Below are 18,824 nucleotides of genomic sequence, written 5' to 3' on the forward strand. Positions count from 1 at the left end.
CTGTTCTTAGCCTGAATGAACCCTTGCTGCTAGACTTTGAAACTGAAAATGATTCAACTCTGTTAAGGAAGTTTAATTGAACCCTAGAGTGCCATGCAAGATAAACACTCTGCTTTTGAGAAACGGGCATTCTTGCACTCTACTGTGTTTCCTATAAGACTAGTACAGTGAGCTAGCTCAGAACAAAAGAACTGTGCTTCCTACACAAACGGGGCGTATCTAGTTCAACTCAGTATTGGAAACTGAGTAAAACAGGAGCTTCTCTTCAGTCCAATACACTGTACTGGCTGGGAACAGACGAGAATGCTATTTGCACTGTGTATGGCCAGAATAGCACAAGAGTGGTGTTCTTAGCCTGAATGAACCCTTGCTGCTAGAACTTTAAACTGAACGTGATTCAACTCCGTTTAGGAAGTTTAATTGAACCCTAGTGTGCCATGCAAGGAAAACACTCTGCTTTTGAGAAACGGGCATTCTTGCACTCTACTGTGTTTCCTATAGGGCCAGTACAGTGAGCTAGCAAAGAACAAAAGAACTGTGCTTCCCACAAAAACGGGGTATATCTAGTTCAACTCAGTATTGGAAACTGAGTAAATCAGGAGCTTCTCTTCAGTCCATACAGTGTAATGGCTGGGAACAGTCACGAACGCTATCTGCACTGTGTATGGCCAGAATAGACCAAGAGTGCTGTTCTTAGCCTGAATGAACCCTTGCTGCTACAACTTGAAACTGAACGTGATTCATCTCCATTTAGTAAGTTTAATTGAACCCTAGTGTGCCATGCAAGATAAACACTCTGCTTTTGAGAAACGGGCATTCTTGCACTCTACTGTGTTTCCTATAGGGCCAGTACAGTGAGCTAGCTCAGAACAAAAGAACTGTGCTTCCTACACAAACGGGGCATATCTAGTACAACTCAGTATTGGAAACTGAGTAAAACAGGAGTTTCTCTTCAGTCCAATACACTGTACTGGCTTGGAACACACGCGAATGCTATTTGCACTGTGAATGGCCAGAATAGCACAAGAGTGCTGTTCTTAGCCTGAATGAACCCTTGCTGCTACAACTTGAAACTGAACCCGATTCAACTCCGTTAAGGAAGTTTAATTGAACCCTAGTGTGCCATGCAAGAAAAACACTCTGCTTTTGAGAAACGGGCATTCTTGCACTCTACTGTGTTGCCTATAAGGCAAGTACAGTGAGCAAGCTCAGAACAAAAGAACTGTACTTCCTAAACAAACGGGGCATATCTAGTTCAACTCAGTATTGGAAACTGAGTAAAACGGGAGCTTCTCTTCAGTCCAATACACTGTACTGGCTGGGAACAGACGTGAATGCTATTTGCACTTTGTGGCCAGAATAGCACAAGAGTGCTGTTCTTAGCCTGAATGAACCCTTGCTGCTAGAACTTGAAACTGAACGTGATTCATCTCCATTTAGTAAGTTTAATTGAACCCCGGTGTGCCATGCAAGAAAAACACTCTGCTTCTGAGAAACGGGCATTCTTGCACTCTACTGTGTTTCCTATAGGGCCAGTACAGTGAGCTAGCTCAGAACAAAAGAACTGTGCTTCCTACACAAACGGGGCATATCTAGTTCAACTCAGTATTGTAAACTGAATAAAACAGGAGCTTTTCTTCAGTCCAATACACTGTACTGGCTGGGAGCAGATGCGAATGCTATTTGCACTGTGTATGGCCAGAATAGCACAAGAGTGCTGTTCTTAGCCTGAATAAACCCTTGCTGCTAGAACTTGAAATGGAATGTGATTCAACTCCGTTTAGCAAGTTTAATTGAACCCTACTGTGCCATGCAAGAAAAACACTCTACTTTTGAGAAACGGGCATTCTTGCACTCTACTGTGTTTCTTATAGGGCCAGTACAGTGAGCTAGCTCAGAACAAAAGAACTGTCCTTCCTACACAAACGGGGCATATCTAGTTCAACTCAGTATTGGACTCTGAGTAAAACAGGAGCTTCTCTTCAATCCAATACACTGTACTGGCTGGGAAAAGACGCGAATGCTATTTGCACTGTGTATGGCCAGAATAGCACAAGAGTCCTGTTCTTAGCCTGAATGAACCCTTGCTGCTACAAATTGAAACTGAACGTGATTCAATTCCGTTAAGGAAGTTTAATTGAACCAGACTGTGCCATGCAAGATAAACACTCTGCTTTTGAGAAACGGGCATTCTTGCACTCTACTGTGTTTCCTATAGGGCCAGTACAGTGAGCTAGATGAGAACAAAAGAACTGTGCTTCCTACACAAACGGGGCATATCTAGTTCAACTCAGTATTGGAAACTGAGTAAAACAGGAGCTTCTCTTCAGTCCAATACACTGTACTGGCTGGGAACACACGCGAATGCTATTTGCACTGTGTATGGCCAGAATAGCACAAGAGTGCTGTTCTTAGCCTGAATGAACCCTTGCTGCTACAACTTGAAACTGAACCCGATTCAACTACGTTAAGGAGGTTTAATTGAACCCTAGTGTGCCATGCAAGAAAAACACTCTGCTTTTGAGAAACGGGCATTCTTGCACTCTACTGTGTTTCCTATAGGGTCAGTACAGTGAGCTAGCTCAGAACAAAAGAACTGTGCTTCCTACACAACCGGGGCATATCTAGTTCAACTCAGTATTGGAAACTGAGTAAAACAGGAGCTTCTCTTCAGTCCAATACACTGTACTGGCTGGGAACTGACGCGAATGCTATTTGCACTGTGTATGGCCAGAATAGCACAAGAGTGCTGTTCTTACCCTGAATGAACCCTTGTTGCTAGAACTTGAAACAGAACGTGATTCATCTCCATTTAGGAAGTTTAATTGAACCCTAGTGTGCCATGCAAGAAAAACACTCTACTTTTGAGAAACGGGCATTCTTGCACTCTACTGTGTTTCTTATAGGGCCAGTACAGTGAGCTAGCTCAGAACAAAAGAACTGTGCTTCCTACACAAACGGGGCATATCTAGTTCAACTCAGTATTGGACTCTGAGTAAAACAGGAGCTTCTCTTCAATCCAATACACTGTACTGGCTGGGAAAAGACGCGAATGCTATTTGCACTGTGCATGGCCAGAATAGCACAAGAGTTTTGTTCTTAGCCTGAATGAACCCTTGCTGCTACAACTTGAAACTGAACGTGATTCAATTCCGTTAAGGAAGATTAATTGAACCAGACTGTGCCATGCAAGATAAACACTCTGCTTTTGAGAAACGGGCATTCTTGCACTCTACTGTGTTTCCTATAGGGCCAGTACAGTGAGCTAGCTCAGAACAAAAGAACTGTGCTTCCTACACAAACGGGGCATATCTAGTTCAACTCAGTATTGGAAACTGAGCAAAACAGGAGCTTCTCTTCAGTCCAATACACTGTACTGGCTGGGAACACACGCGAATGCTATTTGCACTGTGTATGGCCAGAATAGCACAAGAGTGCTGTTCTTAGCCTGAATGAACCCTTGCTGCTACAACTTGAAACTGAACCCGATTCAACTACGTTAAGGAGGTTTAATTGAACCCTAGTGTGCCATGCAAGAAAAACACTCTGCTTTTGAGAAACGGGCATTCTTGCACTCTACTGTGTTTCCTATAGGGCCAGTACAGTGAGCTAGCTCAGAACAAAAGAACTCTGCTTCCTACACAAACGGGGCATATCTAGTTTAACTCAGTATTGGAAACTGAGTAAATCAGGAGCTTCTCTTCAGTCCATACAGTGTACTGGCTGGGAACAGACACGAACGCTATCTGCACTGTGTATGGCCAGAATAGACCAAATGTGCTGTTCTTAGCCTGAATGAACCCTTGCTGCTAGAACATGAAACTGAACGTGATTCAACTCCGTTAAGGAAGTTTAATTAAACCCTAGTGTGCCAAGCAAGGAAAACACTCTGCTTATGAGAAACGGGCATTCTTGCACTCTTCTGTGTTTCCTATAGGGCCAGTACAGTGAGCTAGCTCAGAACAAAAGAACTGTGCTTCCTACACAAACGGGGCGTATCTAGTTCAATTCAATATTGGAAACTGAGTAAAACAGGAGCTTCTTTTCAGTCCAATACATTGTACTGGCTGGGAACAGACAAGAATTCTATTTGCACTGTGTATGGCCAGAATAACACAAGAGTGCTGTTCTTAGCCTGAATGAACCCTTGCTGCTAGAACTTGAAACTGAACGTGATTCAACTCCGTTTAGGAAGTTTAATTGAACCCTAGTGTGCCTTGCAAGGAAAACACTCTGCTTTTGAGAAACGGGCATTCTTGCACTCTACTGTGTTTCCTATAGGGCCAGTACAGTGAGCTAGCTCAGAACAAAAGAACTGTGCTTCCTACAAAAACGGGGCATATCTAGTTCAACTCAGTATTGGAAACTGAGTACAACAGGAGCTTCTCTTCAGTCCAATACACTGTATTTGCTGGGAACAGACGTGAATGCTATTTGCACTGTTTATGGCCAGAATAGCACAAGAGTTTTGTTCTTAGCCTGAATGAACCCTTGCTGCTAGATTTTGAAACTGAACATGATTCAACTCTGTTAAGGAAGTTTAATTGAACCCTAGAGTGCCATGCAAGATAAACACTCTGCTTTTGAGAAACGGGCATTCTTGCACTCTACTGTGTTTCCTATAAGACTAGTACAGTGAGCTAGCTCAAAACCAAAGAACTGTGCTTCCTACACAAACGGGGCATATCTAGTTCAACTCAGTATTGGAAACTGAGTAAAACAGGAGCTTCTCTTCAGTCCAATACACTGTACTGGCTGGGAACAGACGCGAATGCTATTTGCACTGTGTATGGCCAGAATAGCACAAGAGTGGTATTCTTAGCGTGAATGAACCCTTGCTGCTAGAACTTTAAACTGAACGTGATTCAACTCCGTTTAGGAACTTTAATTGAACCCTAGTGTGCCATGCAAGGAAAACATTCTGCTTTTGAGAAACGGGCATTCTTGCACTCTACTGTGTCCTATAGAGCCAGTACAGTGAGCTAGCAAAGAACAAAAGAACTGTGCTTCCCACACAAACGGGGCATATCTAGTTCAACTCAGTATTGGAAACTGAGTAAAACAGGAGCTTCTCTTCAGTCCAATACACTGTACTAGCTGTGAGCAGAAGCGGATGCTATTTGCACTGTGTATGGCCAGAATAGCACAAGAGTGCTGTTCTTAGCCTGAATGAACCCTTGCTGCTAGAACTTGAAACAGAATGATTCAACTCCGTTTAGGAAGTTTAATTGAACCCTAGTGTGCCATGCAAGAGAAACACTCTGCTTTTGAGAAACGGGCATTCTTGCACTCTTCTTTTTTTCCTATAGGGCCAGTACAGTGAGCTAGCTCAGAACAAAAGAACTGTGCTTCCTACACAAACGGGGCATATCTAGTTCAACTCAGTATTGGAAACTGAGTAAAACAGGAGCTTCTCTTCAGTCCAATACACTGTACTGGCTGGGAACAGACGCGAATGCTATTTGCACTGTGTATGTCCAGAATAGCACAAGAGTGCTGTCCTTAGCCTGAATGAACACTTGCTGCTAGACCTTGAAACTGAAAGTGATTCAACTCCGTTTAGGAAGTTTAATGGAACTCTAGTGTGCCCTGCAAGGAAAACACTCTGCTTTTGAGAAACGGGCATTCTTGCACTCTACTGTGTTTCCTATAGGGCCAGTAGAGTGAGCTAACTCAGAACAAAAGAACTGCGCTTCCTACACAAACGGGGAATATCTAGTTCAACTCAGTATTGGAAACTGAGTAAAACAGGAGCTTCTCTTCAGTCCAATATTCTGTACTGGCTGGGAACAGACGCGAATGCTATTAGCACTGTGTATGGCCAGAATAGCACAAGAGTACTGTTCTTAGCCTGAATGAACCCTTGCTGCTAGAACTTGAAACTGTACATGATTCAACTCCCTTTTGGAAGTTTAATTGAACCCTAGTGTTCCATGCAAGAAAAACACTCTGCTTTTGAAAAACGGGCATTCTTGCACTCTACTGTGTTTCCTAGAGGGCCAGTACAGTGAGCTAGCTCAGAACAAAAGAACTTTCCTTCCTACACAAACGGGGCATATCTAGTTCATCTCAGTATTGGAAACTGAGTAAAACAGGAGCTTCTCTTCAGTCCAATACACTGTACTGGCTGGGAACAGACGCGAATGCTATTTGCACTGTGTATGGCCAGAATAGCACAAGAGTACTGTTCTTAGCCTGAATGAACCCTTGCTGCTAGAACTTCAATCTGCACATGATTCAACTCCCTTTAGGAAGTTTAATTGAACCCTAGTCTTCCATGCAATAAAAACACTCTGCTTTTGAGAAACGGGCATTCTTGCACTCTACTGTGTTTCCTATAGGGCCAGTACAGTAAGCTAGCTCAGCACAATAGAACTGTGCTTCCTACACAAACGGGGCATATCTAGTTCAACTCAGTATTGGAAACTGAATAAAACAGGAGCTTCTCTTCCGTCCAATACACTGTACTGGCTGGGAGCAGATGAGAATGCTATTTGTACTGTGTATGGCCAGAATAGCACAAGAGTGCTGTTCTTAGCCTGAATGAACCCTTCTGCTAGAACTTTAAACAGAATGTGATTCAACTCCGTTTAGCAAGTTTAATTGAACCCTAATGTGCCATGCAAGAAAAACACTCTGCTTTTGAGAAACGGGCATTCTTGCACTCTACTGTGTTTCCTATAGGGCCAGTACAGTGAGCTAGCTCAGAACAAAAGAACTGTGCTTCCTACACAAACGGGGCATATCTAATTTAACTCAGTATTGGAAGCTGAGTAAATCAGGAGCTTCTCTTCAGTCCATACAGTGTAATGGCTGGGAACAGTCACGAACGCTATCTGCACTGTGTATGGCCAGAATAGACCAAGAGTGCTGTTCTTAGCCTGAATGAACCCTTGCTGCTAGAACTTGAAACTGAACGTGATTCAACTCCGTTTATGAAGTTTAATTGAACCCTAGTGTGCCAAGCAAGGAAAACATTCTGATTTTGTGAAACGGGCATTCTTGCACTCTACTGTGTTTCCTATAGGGCCAGTACAGTGAGCTAGCTCAGAACAAAAGAACTGTGCTTCCTACACAAACGGGGCATATCTAGTTCAACTCAGTATTGGAAACTGAGTAAGACAGGAGCTTCTCTTCAGTCCAATACACTGTACTGGCTGGGAAAACACGCGATTGCTATTTGCACTGTGTATGGCCAGAATAGCACAAGAGTGCTGTTCTTAGCCTGAATGAACCCTTGCTGCTAGACCTTGAAACTGAACGTGATTCAACTCCGTTTAGGAAGTTTAATTGAACCCTAGTGTGCCATGCAAGAAAAACACTCTGCTTTTGAGAAACGGGCATTCTTGCACTCTACTGTCTTTCCTATTGGGCCAGTACAGTGAGCTAGCTCAGAACAAAAGAACTGTGCTTCGTATATAAACGGGGCATATCTAGTTCAACCTAGTATTGGAAACTGAGTAAAACAGGAGCTACTCTTCAGTCCAATACACTGTACTGGCTGGGAACAGAAGCGAATGCTATTTGCACTGTGTATGGCCAGAATACCACAAGAGTGCTATTCTTAGCCTGAATGATCCCTTGTTGCTAGAAGTTGAAATTGAACGTGATTCAACTCCGTTTAGGAAGTTTAATTGAACCCTAGTGTGCCATGCAAGGAAAACACTCTGCTTTTGAGAAACAGGCATTCTTGCACTCTACTGTGTTTCCTATAGGGCCAGTACAGTGAGCTAGCAAAGAACAAAAGAACTGTGCTTCCTACACAAACGGGGCATATCTAGTTCAACTCAGTATTGGAAACTGATTAAAACGGGAGTTTCTCTTCAGTCCAATACACTGTACTGGCTGGGAACACACGCGAATGCTATTTGCACTGTGTATGGCCAGAATAGCACAAGAGTGCTGTTCTTAGCCTGAATGAACCCTTGCTGCTACAACTTGAAACTGAACCCGATTCAACTCCGTTAAGGAAGTTTAATTGAACCCTAGTGTGCCATGCAAGAAAAACACTCTGCTTTTGAGAAACGGGCATTCTTGCACTCTACTGTGTTTTCTATACGGCCAGTACAGTGAGCTAGCTCAGAACAAAAGAACTGTGCTTCCTACACAAACGGGGCATATCTAGTTCAACTCAGTATTGCAAACTGAGTAAAACAGGAGCTTCTCTTCATTCCAATACACTTTACTGGCTGGGAGCAGAATAGAATGTTATTTATAATGTGTATGGCCAGAATAGCGCAAGAGTGCTGTTCTTAGCCTGAATGAACCCTTCTGCTAGAACTTTAAACAGAATGTGATTCAACTGCGTTTAGCAAGTTTAATTGAACCCTAATGTGCCATGCAAGAAAAACACTCTGCTTTTGAGAAACGTGCATTCTTGCACTCTACTGTGTTTCCTATAGGGCCAGTACAGTGAGCTAGCTCAGAACAAAATAACTGTGCTTCCTACACAAACGGGGCATATCGAGTTTAACTCAGTATTGGAAACTGAGTAAATCAGGAGCTTCTCTTCCGTCCATACAGTGTACTGGCTTGGAACAGACACGAACGCTATCTGCACTTTGTATGGCCAGAAGAGACCAACAGTGCTGTTCTTAGCCTGAAGGAACCCTTGCTGCTAGAACTTGAAATTGAACGTGATTCAACTCCGTTTATGACGTTTAATTGAACCCTAGTGTGCCAAGCAAGGAAAACACTCTGCTTTTGTGATACGGGCATTCTTGCACTCTTCTGTGCTTCCTAGAGGGCCAGTACAGTGAGCTAGCTCAGAACAAAAGAACTGTGCTTCCTACACAAACGGGGCATATCTAGTTCAACTCAGTATTGGAAACTGAGTAAGACAGGAGCTTCTCTTCAGTCCAATACACTGTACTGGCTGGGAAAACACGCGAATGCTTTTTGCACTGTGTATGGCCAGAATAGCACAAGAGTGCTGTTCTTAGCCTGAATGAACCCTTGCTGCTAGACCTTGAAACTGAACGTGATTCAACTCCATTTAGGAAGTTTAATTGAACCCTAGTGTGCCATGCAAGAAAAACACTCTGCTTTTAGAAACGGGCATTCTTGCACTCTACTGTGTTTCCTATTGGGCCAGTACAGTGAGCTAGCTCAGAACAAAAGAACTGTGCTTCGTATATAAACGGGGCTTATCTAGTTCAACGTAGTATTGGAAACTGAGTAAAACAGGAGCTACTCTTCAGTCCAATACACTGTAGTGGCTGGGAACAGACGCGAATGCTATTTGCACTGTGTATGGCCAGAATAGCACAAGAGTGCTGTTCTTAGCCTGAATGAACCCTTGCTGCTAGAACTTGAAACTGCACATGATTCAACTCCCTTTAGGAAGTTTAATTGAACCCTCGTGTTCTATGCAAGAAAAACACTCTGCTTTTGAGAAACGGGCATTCTTGCACTCTACTGTGTTTCCTTATGGCCAGTAAAGTGAGCTAGCTCAGAACAAAAGAACTGTGCTTCCTACACAAACGGGGCATATCTAGTTTAACTCAGTATTGGAAACTGAGTAAAACAGGAGCTTCTCTTCAGTCCAATACACTTTACTGGCTGGGAGCAGAAGACAATGTTATTTGTACTGTGTATGGCCAGAATAGCGCAAGAGTGCTGTTCTTAGCCTGAATGAACCCTTCTGCTAGAACTAAACAGAATGTGATTCAACTGCGTTTAGCAAGTTTAATTGAACCCTAATGTGCCAAGCAAGAAAAATACTCTGCTTTTCAGAAACGGGAATTCTTGCACTCTACTGTGTTTCCTATAGGGCCAGTACAGTGAGCTAGCTCAGAACAAAAGAACTGTGCTTCCTACACAAATGGGGCATATCTAGGTTAACTCAGTATTGGAAACTGAGTAAATCAGGAGCTTCTCTTCAGTCCATACAGTGTACTGGCTGGGAACAGACACGAACGCTATCTGCACTTTGTATGGCCAGAATAGACCTAGAGTGCTGTTCTAAGCCTGAAGGAACCCTTGCTGCTAGAACTTGAAATTGAACGTGATTCAACTCCGTTTATGACGTTTAATTGAACCCTAGTGTGCCAAGCAAGGAAAACACTCTGCTTTTGTGATACGGGCATTCTTGCACTCTTCTGTGCTTCCTAGAGGGCCAGTACAGTGAGCTAGCTCAGAACAAAAGAACTGTGCTTCCTACACAAACGGGGCGTATCTAGTTCAACTCAGTTTTGGAAACTGAGTAAAACAGGAGCTTCTCTTCAGTCCAATACACTGTACTGGCTGGGAACAGACGCGAATGCTATTTGCACTGTCTATGGCCAGAATAGCACCAGAGTGCTGTTCGTAGCCTGAATGAACCCTTGCTGCTAGAACTTGAAACTGAACGTGATTCAACTCCGTTTAGGAAGGTTAATTGAACCCTTCTGTGCCGTGCAAGGAAAACACTCTGCTTTTGAGAAACGGGCATTCTTACACTCTACTGTGTTTCCTTTAGGGCCAGTACAGTGAGCTAGCTCAGAACAAAAGCACTGTGCTTCCTACACAAATGGGGCATATCTAGTTCAACTCAGTATTGGAAACTGAGTAAAACAGCAGCTTCTCTTCAGTCCAATACACTGTACTGGCTGGGAACAGACGCGAATGCTATTTGCACTCTGTATGGCCAGAATAGCACAAGAGTGCTGTTCTTAGCCTGAATGAACCCTTGCTGCTAGAACTTGAAACTGAACGTGATTCAACTCCGTTTAGGAAGTTTAATTGAACCCTAGTGTGCCATGCAAGAACACACTCTGCTTTTGAGAAACGGGCATTCTTGCACTCTACTGTGTTTCCTATAGGGCCAGTACAGTGAGCTAGCTCAGAACAAAAGAACTGTGCTTCGTATATAAACGGGGCATATCTAGTTCAACCTAGTATTGGAAACTGAGTAAAACAGGAGCTACTCTTCAGTCCAATACACTGTACTGGCTAGGAACAGAAGCGAATGCTATTTGCACTGTGTATGACCAGAATACCACAAGAGTGCTGTTCTTAGCCTGAATGAACCCTTGCTGCTAAAACTTGAAACTGAACATGATTCAACTCCGTTTAGGAAGTTTAATTGAACCCTAGTGTGCCATGCAAGGAAAACACTCTGCTTTTGAGAAACGGGCATTCTTGCACTCTACTGTGTTTCCTATAGGGCCAGTACAGTGAGCTAGCTCAATACCAAAGAACTGTGCTTCCTACACAAACGGGGCATATCTAGTTCAACTCAGTATTGGAAACTGAGTAAAACACGAGCTTGTCTTCAGTCCAATACACTGTACTGGCTGGGAACAGACGCGAATGCTATTTGCACTGTTAATGGCCAGTATAGCACAAGAGTGCTGTTCTTAGACTGAATGAACCCTTGCTGCTAGAACTTGAAACTGCACGTGATTCAACTCCGTATAGGATGTTTAATTGAACCCTAGTGTGCCATGCAAGGAAAACACTCTGCTTTTGAGAAATGGGCATTCTTGCACTCTACTGTGTTTCCTATAGGGCCAGTACAGTGAGCTAGCTCAGAACAAAAGAACTGTGCTTCCTACACAAACGGGGCATATCTAGTTCAACTCAGTATTGGAAACCGAGTAAAACAGGAGCTTCTCTTCAGTCCAATACACTGTACTGGCTGGGAGCAGATGCGAATGCTATTTGCACTGAGTATCGCCAGAATAGCACAAGAGTGCTGTTCTTAGCCTGAATGAACCCTTGCTGCTAGAACTTGAAACGGAATGTGATTCAACTCCGTTTAGGAAGTTTCATTGAACCCTAGTGTGCCATGCAAGAGAAACACTCTTCTTTTGAGAAACGGGCATTCTTGCACTCTACTGTGTTTCCTATAGGGCCAGTACAGTGAGCTAGCTCAGAACAAAAGAACTGTGCTTCCTACACAAACGGGGCAAATCTAGTTCAATTCAGTATTGGAAACTGAGTAAAACAGGAGCTTCCCTTCAGTCCAATACACTGTACTGGCTGGGAGCATATGCGAATGCTATTTGCACTGTGTATGGCCAGAAGAGCACAAGAGTGCTGTTCTTAGCCTGAATGAACCCTTGCTGCTAGAACTTGAAACTGAACGTGATTCAACTCCGTTTAGGAAGATTAATTGAACCCTAGTGTGCCATGCAAGAAAAACACTCTGCTTTTGAGAAACGGGCATTCTTGGACTCTACTGTGTTTCTTTTTGGGCCAGTACAGTGAGCTAGCTCAGAACAAAAGAACTGTGCTTCGTATATAAACGGGGCATATCTAGTTCAACCTAGTATTGGAAACTGAGTAAAACAGGAGCTACTCTTCAGTCCAATACACTGTACTGGCTGGAAACAGACGCGAATGCTATTTGCACTGTGTGGCCAGAATAGCACAAGAGTGCTGTTCTTAGCCTGAATGAACCCTTGCTGCTAGAACTTGAAAATGAACGTGATTCAACTCCTTTTAGGAAGTTTAATTGAACCCTAGTGTTCTATGCAAGGAAAACACTCTGCTTTTGAGAAACGGGCATTCTTGCACTCTGCTGTGTTTCATATAGGGCCAGTAGAGTGAGCTAGCTCAGAACAAAAGAACTGTGCTTCCTACACAAACGGGTTGTGTCTAGTTCAACTCAGTATTGGAAACTGAGTAAAACAGGAGCTTCTCTTCAGTCCAATACACTGTACTGGCTGGGAACAGACGCAAAAGCTATTTGCACTGTGTATGGCCAGAAGAGCACAAGAGTGCTGTTTTAGCCTGAATGAACCCTTACTGCAAGAACTTGAAACTGAACGTGATTCAACTCCGTTTAGGAAGTTTAATTGAACCCTAGTGTGTCGTGCAAGGAAAATACTCTGCTTTTGTGAAACGGGCATTCTTGCATTCTACTGTGTTTCTTTTTGGGCCAGTACAGTGAGCTAGCTCAGAACAAAAGAACTGTGCTTCCTACACAAACGAGGCATATCTAGTTCAACTCAGTATTGGAAACTGAGTAAAACAGGAGCTTCTCTTCAATCCAATACACTATACTGGCTGGGAACAGACGCGAATGCTATATGCACTGTGTAAGGCCAGAATAGCACAAGAGTGCTGTTCTAGGCCTGAATGAACCCTTGCTGCCAGAACATGAAACTGAACGTGATTCTACTCCGTTTAGGAAGTTTAATTGAACCCTAGTGTGCCATGCAAGAAAAACACTCTGCTTTTGAGAAACGGGCATTCTTGCACTCTACTGTGTTTCCTATAGGGCCAGTACAGTGAGCTAGCTCAGAACAAAAGAACTGGGCTTCCTACACAATCGGGGCATATCTAGTTAAACTCAGTATTGGAAACTGAGTAAAACAGGAGCTTCTCTTCATTCCAATACACTGTACTGGCTGGGAACAGACGCGAATGCTATTTGCACTGTGTATGGCCAGGATAGCACAAGAGTGCTGTTCTTAGACTGAATGAACCCTTGCTGCTAGAACTTGAAACTGCACGTGATTCAACTCCGTTTAGGAAGTTTAATTGAACCCTAGTGTGCCATGCAAGGAAAACACTCTGCTTTTGAGAAACGGGCATTCTTACACTCTGCTGTGTTTCATATAGGGCCAGTAGAGTGAGCTAGCTCAGAACAAAAGAACTGTGCTTCCTACAAAAACGGGGCATATCTAGTTCAACTCAGTATTGGAAATTGAGTAAGACAGGAGCTTCTCTTCAGTCCAATACACTGTACTGGCTGGGAACAGACGCGAATGCTATTTGCACTGTGTATGGCCGGAATAGCACAAGAGTTTTGTTCTTAGCCTGAATGAACCCTTGCTGCTAGACCTTGAAACTGAACATGACTCAACTCCGTTAAAGAAGTTTAATTGAACCCTAGAGTGCCATGCAAGATAAACACTCTGCTTTTGAGAAACGGGCATTCTTGCACTCTGCTGTGTTTTCTATAGGGCCAGTAGAGTGAGCTAGCTCAGAACAAAAGAACTGTGCTTTCTACACAAACGGGGCATATATTGTTCAACTCAGTATTGGAAAATGAGTAAAACAGGAGCTTCTCTTCAGTCCATTACAATGTACTGGCTGGGAAAAGACGCGAATGCTATATGCACTGTGTAAGGTCAGAATAGCAGAAGAGTGCTGTTCTTGGCCTGAATGAACCCTTGCTGCTAAAACTTGAAACTGAACGTGACTCAACTCAGTTTTGGAAGTTTAATTGAACCCTAGAGTGCCATGCAAGAAAAACACTCTGTTTTTGAGAAACGGGCATTATTGCACTCTACTGTGTTTCTTGTAGGACCAGTACAGTGAGCTAGCTCGGATAAAAAAAAAAAAAACTGTGCTTCCTACACAAACGGGGCATATCTAGATCAGCTCAGTATTGGAACCTGAGTAAAACAGGAGCTTCTCTTCAGTCCAATACACTGTACTGGCTGGGAACAGACACGAATGCTATTTGCACTGTGTATGGCCAGGATAGCACAAGAGTGCCGTTCTTAGACTGAATGAACCCTTGCTGCTAGAACTTGAAACTGCACGTGATTCAACTCCGTTTAGGAAGTTTAATTGAACCCTAGTGTGCCATGCAAGGAAAACACTCTGCTTTTGAGAAACGGGCATTCTTGCACTCTGCTGTGTTTCATATAGGGCCAGTAGAGTGAGCTAGCTCAGAACAAAAGAACTGTGCTTCCTACACAAACGGGTTGTGTCTAGTTCAACTCAGTATTTGAAACTGAGTAAATCAGGAGCTTCTCTTCAGTCCAATACACTGTACTGGCTGGGAACAGACGCAAAAGCTATTTGCACTGTGTATGGCCAGAAGAGCACAAGAGTGCTGTTTTAGCCTGAATGAACCCTTATTGCTAGAACTTGAAACTGAACGTGATTCAACTCCGTTTAGGAAGTTTAATTGAACCCTAGTGTGTCGTGCAAGGAAAACACTCTGCTTTTGTGAAACGGGCATTCTTGCACTCTACTGTGTTTCTTTTTGGGCCAGTACAGTGAGCTAGCTCAGAACAAAAGAAATGTGCTTCCTACACAAACGGGGCATATCTAGTTCAACTCAGTATTGGAAACTGAGTAAAACAGGAGCTTCTCTTCAATCCAATACACTATACTGGCTGGGAACAGACGCGAATGCTATATGCACTGTGTAAGGCCAGAAAAGCACAAGAGTGCTGTTCTAGGCCTGAATGAACCCTTGCTGCCAGAACATGAAACTGAACGTGATTCTACTCCGTTTAGGAAGTTTAATTGAACCCTAGTGTGCCATGCAAGAAAAACACTCTGCTTTTGAGAAACGGGCATTTTTGCACTCTACTGTGTTTCCTATAGGGCCAGTACAGTGAGCTAGCTCAGAACAAAAGAACTGGGCTTCCTACACCATCGGGGCATATCTAGTTCAACTCAGTATTGGAAACTGAGTAAAACAGGAGCTTCTCTTCATTCCAATACACTGTACTGGCTGGGAACAGACGCGAATGCTATTTGCACTGTGTATGGCCAGGATAGCACAAGAGTGCTGTTCTTAGACTGAATGAACCCTTGCTGCTAGAACTTGAAACTGCACGTGATTCAACTCCCTTTAGGAAGTTTAATTGAACCCTAGTGTGCCATGCAAGGAAAACACTCTGCTTTTGAGAAACGGGCATTCTTACACTCTGCTGTCTTTCATATAGGGCCAGTAGAGTGAGCTAGCTCAGAACTAAAGAACTGTGCTTCCTACACAAACGGGGCATATCTAGTTCAACTCAGTATTGGAAATTGAGTAAGACAGGAGCTTCTCTTCAGTCCAATACACTGTACTGGCTGGGAACAGACGCGAATGCTATTTGCACTGTGTATGGCCAGAATAGCACAAGAGTTTTGTTCTTAGCCTGAATGAACCCTTGCTGCTAGACCTTGAAACTGAACGTGACTCAACTCCGTTAAGGAAGTTTAATTGAACCCTAGAGTGCCATGCAAGATAAACACTCTGCTTTTGAGAAACGGGCATTCTTGCACTCTGCTGTGTTTTCTATAGGGCCAGTAGAGTGAGCTAGCTCAGAACAAAACAACTGTGTTTTCTACACAAACGGGGCATATCTAGTTCAACTCAGTATTGGAAACTGAGTAAAACAGGAGCTTCTCTTCAGTCCAATACACTGTACTGGCTGGGAGCAAACGCGAATGCTATTTGCTCTGTGTATGGCCAGAATAGCACAAGAGTACTGTTCTTACCCTGAATGAACTTTGCTGCTAAAACTTGAAACTGAACGTGACTCAACTCAGTTTTGGAAGTTTAATTGAACCCTAGAGTGCCATGCAAGAAAAACACTCTGCTTTTGAGAAACGGGCATTCTTGCACTCTGCTGTGTTTCATATAGGGCCAGTACAGTGTGCTAGCTCGGATAAAAAAAAAAAACTGTGCTTCCTACACAAACGGGGCATATCTAGATCAGCTCAGTATTGGAAACTGAGTAAAACAGGAGCTTCTCTTCAGTCCAATACACTGTACTGGCTGGGAACAGACACGAATGCTATTTGCACTGTGTATGGCCAGGATAGCACAAGAGTGCCGTTCTTAGACTGAATGAACCCTTGCTGCTAGAACTTGAAACTGAAAGTGATTCAACTCCATTTAGGAAGTTGTATTGAACCCTAGTGTGCCATGCAAGAAAAACACTCTGCTTTTGAGAAACGGGCATTCTTGCACTCTGCTGTGTTTCATATAGGGCCAGTAGAGTGAGCTAGCTCAGAACAAAAGAACTGTGCTTCCTACACAAACGGGGCATATCTAGTTCAACTCAGTATTGGAAACTGAGTAAGACAGGAGCTTCTCTCCAGTCCAATACACTGTACTGGCTGGGAAAACACGCGAATGCTATTTGCACTGTGTATGGCCAGAATAGCACAAGAGTGCTGTTCTTAGCCTGAATGAACCCTTGCTGCTAGACCTTGAAACTGAACGTGACTCAACTCTGTTAAGGAAGTTTAATTGAACCCTAGAGTGCCATGCAAGATAAACACTCTGCTTTTGAGAAACGGGCATTCTTGCACTCTACTGTGTTTCCTATAGGGACAGTACAGTGAGCTAGCTCAGAACAAAAGAACTGTGCTTTCTACACAAACGGGACATATCTAGTTCAACTCAGTATTGGAAACTGAGTAAAACAGGAGCTTCTCTTCAGTCCTATACAATGTACTGGCTGGGAACAGACGCGAATGCTATATGCACTGTGTAAGATCAGAATAGCACAAGAGTGCTATTCATAGCCTGAATGAACCCTTGCTGCTAGACCTTGAAACTGAACGTGACTCAACTCCGTTAAGGAAGTTTAATTGAACCCTACAGTGCCATGCAAGATAAACAATCTGCTTTTGAGAAACGGGCATTCTTGCACTCTACAGTATTTCCTATAGGACTAGTACAGTGAGCTAGCTCAGAACAAAAGAACTGTGCTTCCTACACAAACGGGGCGTATCTAGTTCAACTCAGTATTGGAAACTGAGTAAAACAGGAGCTTCTCTTCAGTCCAATACACTGTACTGGCTGGGAACAGAGGAGAATGCTATTTGCACTCTGTATGGCCAGGATAGCACAAGATTGCTGTTCTTAGACTGAATGAACCCTTGCTGCTAGAATTTCAAACTGCACGTGATTCAACTCCGTTTAGGAAGTTTAATTGAACCCTAGTGTGCCATGCAAGGAAAACACTCTGCTTTTGAGAAACGGGCATTCTTGCACTCTGCTGTGTTTCATATATGGCCAGTAGAATGAGTTAGATCAGAACAAAAGAACTGTGCTTCCTAAACAAACTGGGCATATCTAGTTAAACTCAGTATTGGAAACTGAGTAAAACAGGAGCTTCTCTTCAGTCCATTACACTGTACTGGCTGGGAGCAGATGAGTATGCTATTTGTACTGTGTATGGCCAGAATTGCACAAGAGTGCTGTTCTTAGCCTGAATGAACCCTTGCTGCTAGAACTTGAAACTGAACGTGATTCAACTCCGTTTATGAAGTTTAATTGAACCCTAGTGTGCCAAGCAAGCAAAACACTCTGCTTTTGTGAAACGGGCATTCTTGCACTCTTCTGTGCTTCCTATAGGGCCAGTACAGTGAGCTAGCTCAGAACAATAGAACTGTGCTTCCTATACAAACGGGGCGTATATAGTTCAACTCAGTATTGGAAACTGAGTAAAACAGGAGCTTCTCTTCAGTACAATACACTGTACTGGCTGGGAACAGACGCGAATGCTACTTGCACTGTGTATGGCCAGAATAGCACAAGAGTGCTGTTCTTAGCCTGAATGAACCCTTGCTGCTAGAACTTGAAACTGAACGTGATTCAACTCCGTTTAGGAAGTTTAATTGAACCCTAGTGTGCCATGCAAGAAAAACGCTCTGCTTTTGAGAAACGGGCATTCTTGCACTCTAGTGTATTTCCTATAGGGCCAGTACAGTGAGCTAGCTCAGAACAAAAGAACTGTGCTTCGTATATAAACGGGGCATATCTAGTTCAACCTAGTATTGGAAACTGAGTAAAACAGGAGCTACTCTTCAGTCCAATACACTGTACTGGCTGGGAACAGACGCGAATGCTATTTGCACTGTGTGGCCAGAATAGCACAAGAGTGCTGTTCTTAGCCTGAATGAACCCTTGCTGCTAGAACTTGAAACTGAACGTGATTCATCTCCATTTAGGAAGTTTAATTGAACCCTAGTGTGCCATGTAAGAAAAACACTCTGCTTTTGAGAAACAGGCATTCTTGCACTCGACTGTGTTTCCTATAGGGCCAGTACAGTGAGCTAGCTCAGAACAAAAGAACTGTGCTTCCTACACAAACGGGGCATATCTAGTTCAACTCAGTATTGGAAACTGAGTAAAACAGGAGCTTCTC

The sequence above is a fragment of the Peromyscus maniculatus genome, chromosome 15, assembly GCF_049852395.1.
Source record: "Peromyscus maniculatus bairdii isolate BWxNUB_F1_BW_parent chromosome 15, HU_Pman_BW_mat_3.1, whole genome shotgun sequence".
NCBI classification, from domain to species: domain Eukaryota; kingdom Metazoa; phylum Chordata; class Mammalia; order Rodentia; family Cricetidae; genus Peromyscus; species Peromyscus maniculatus.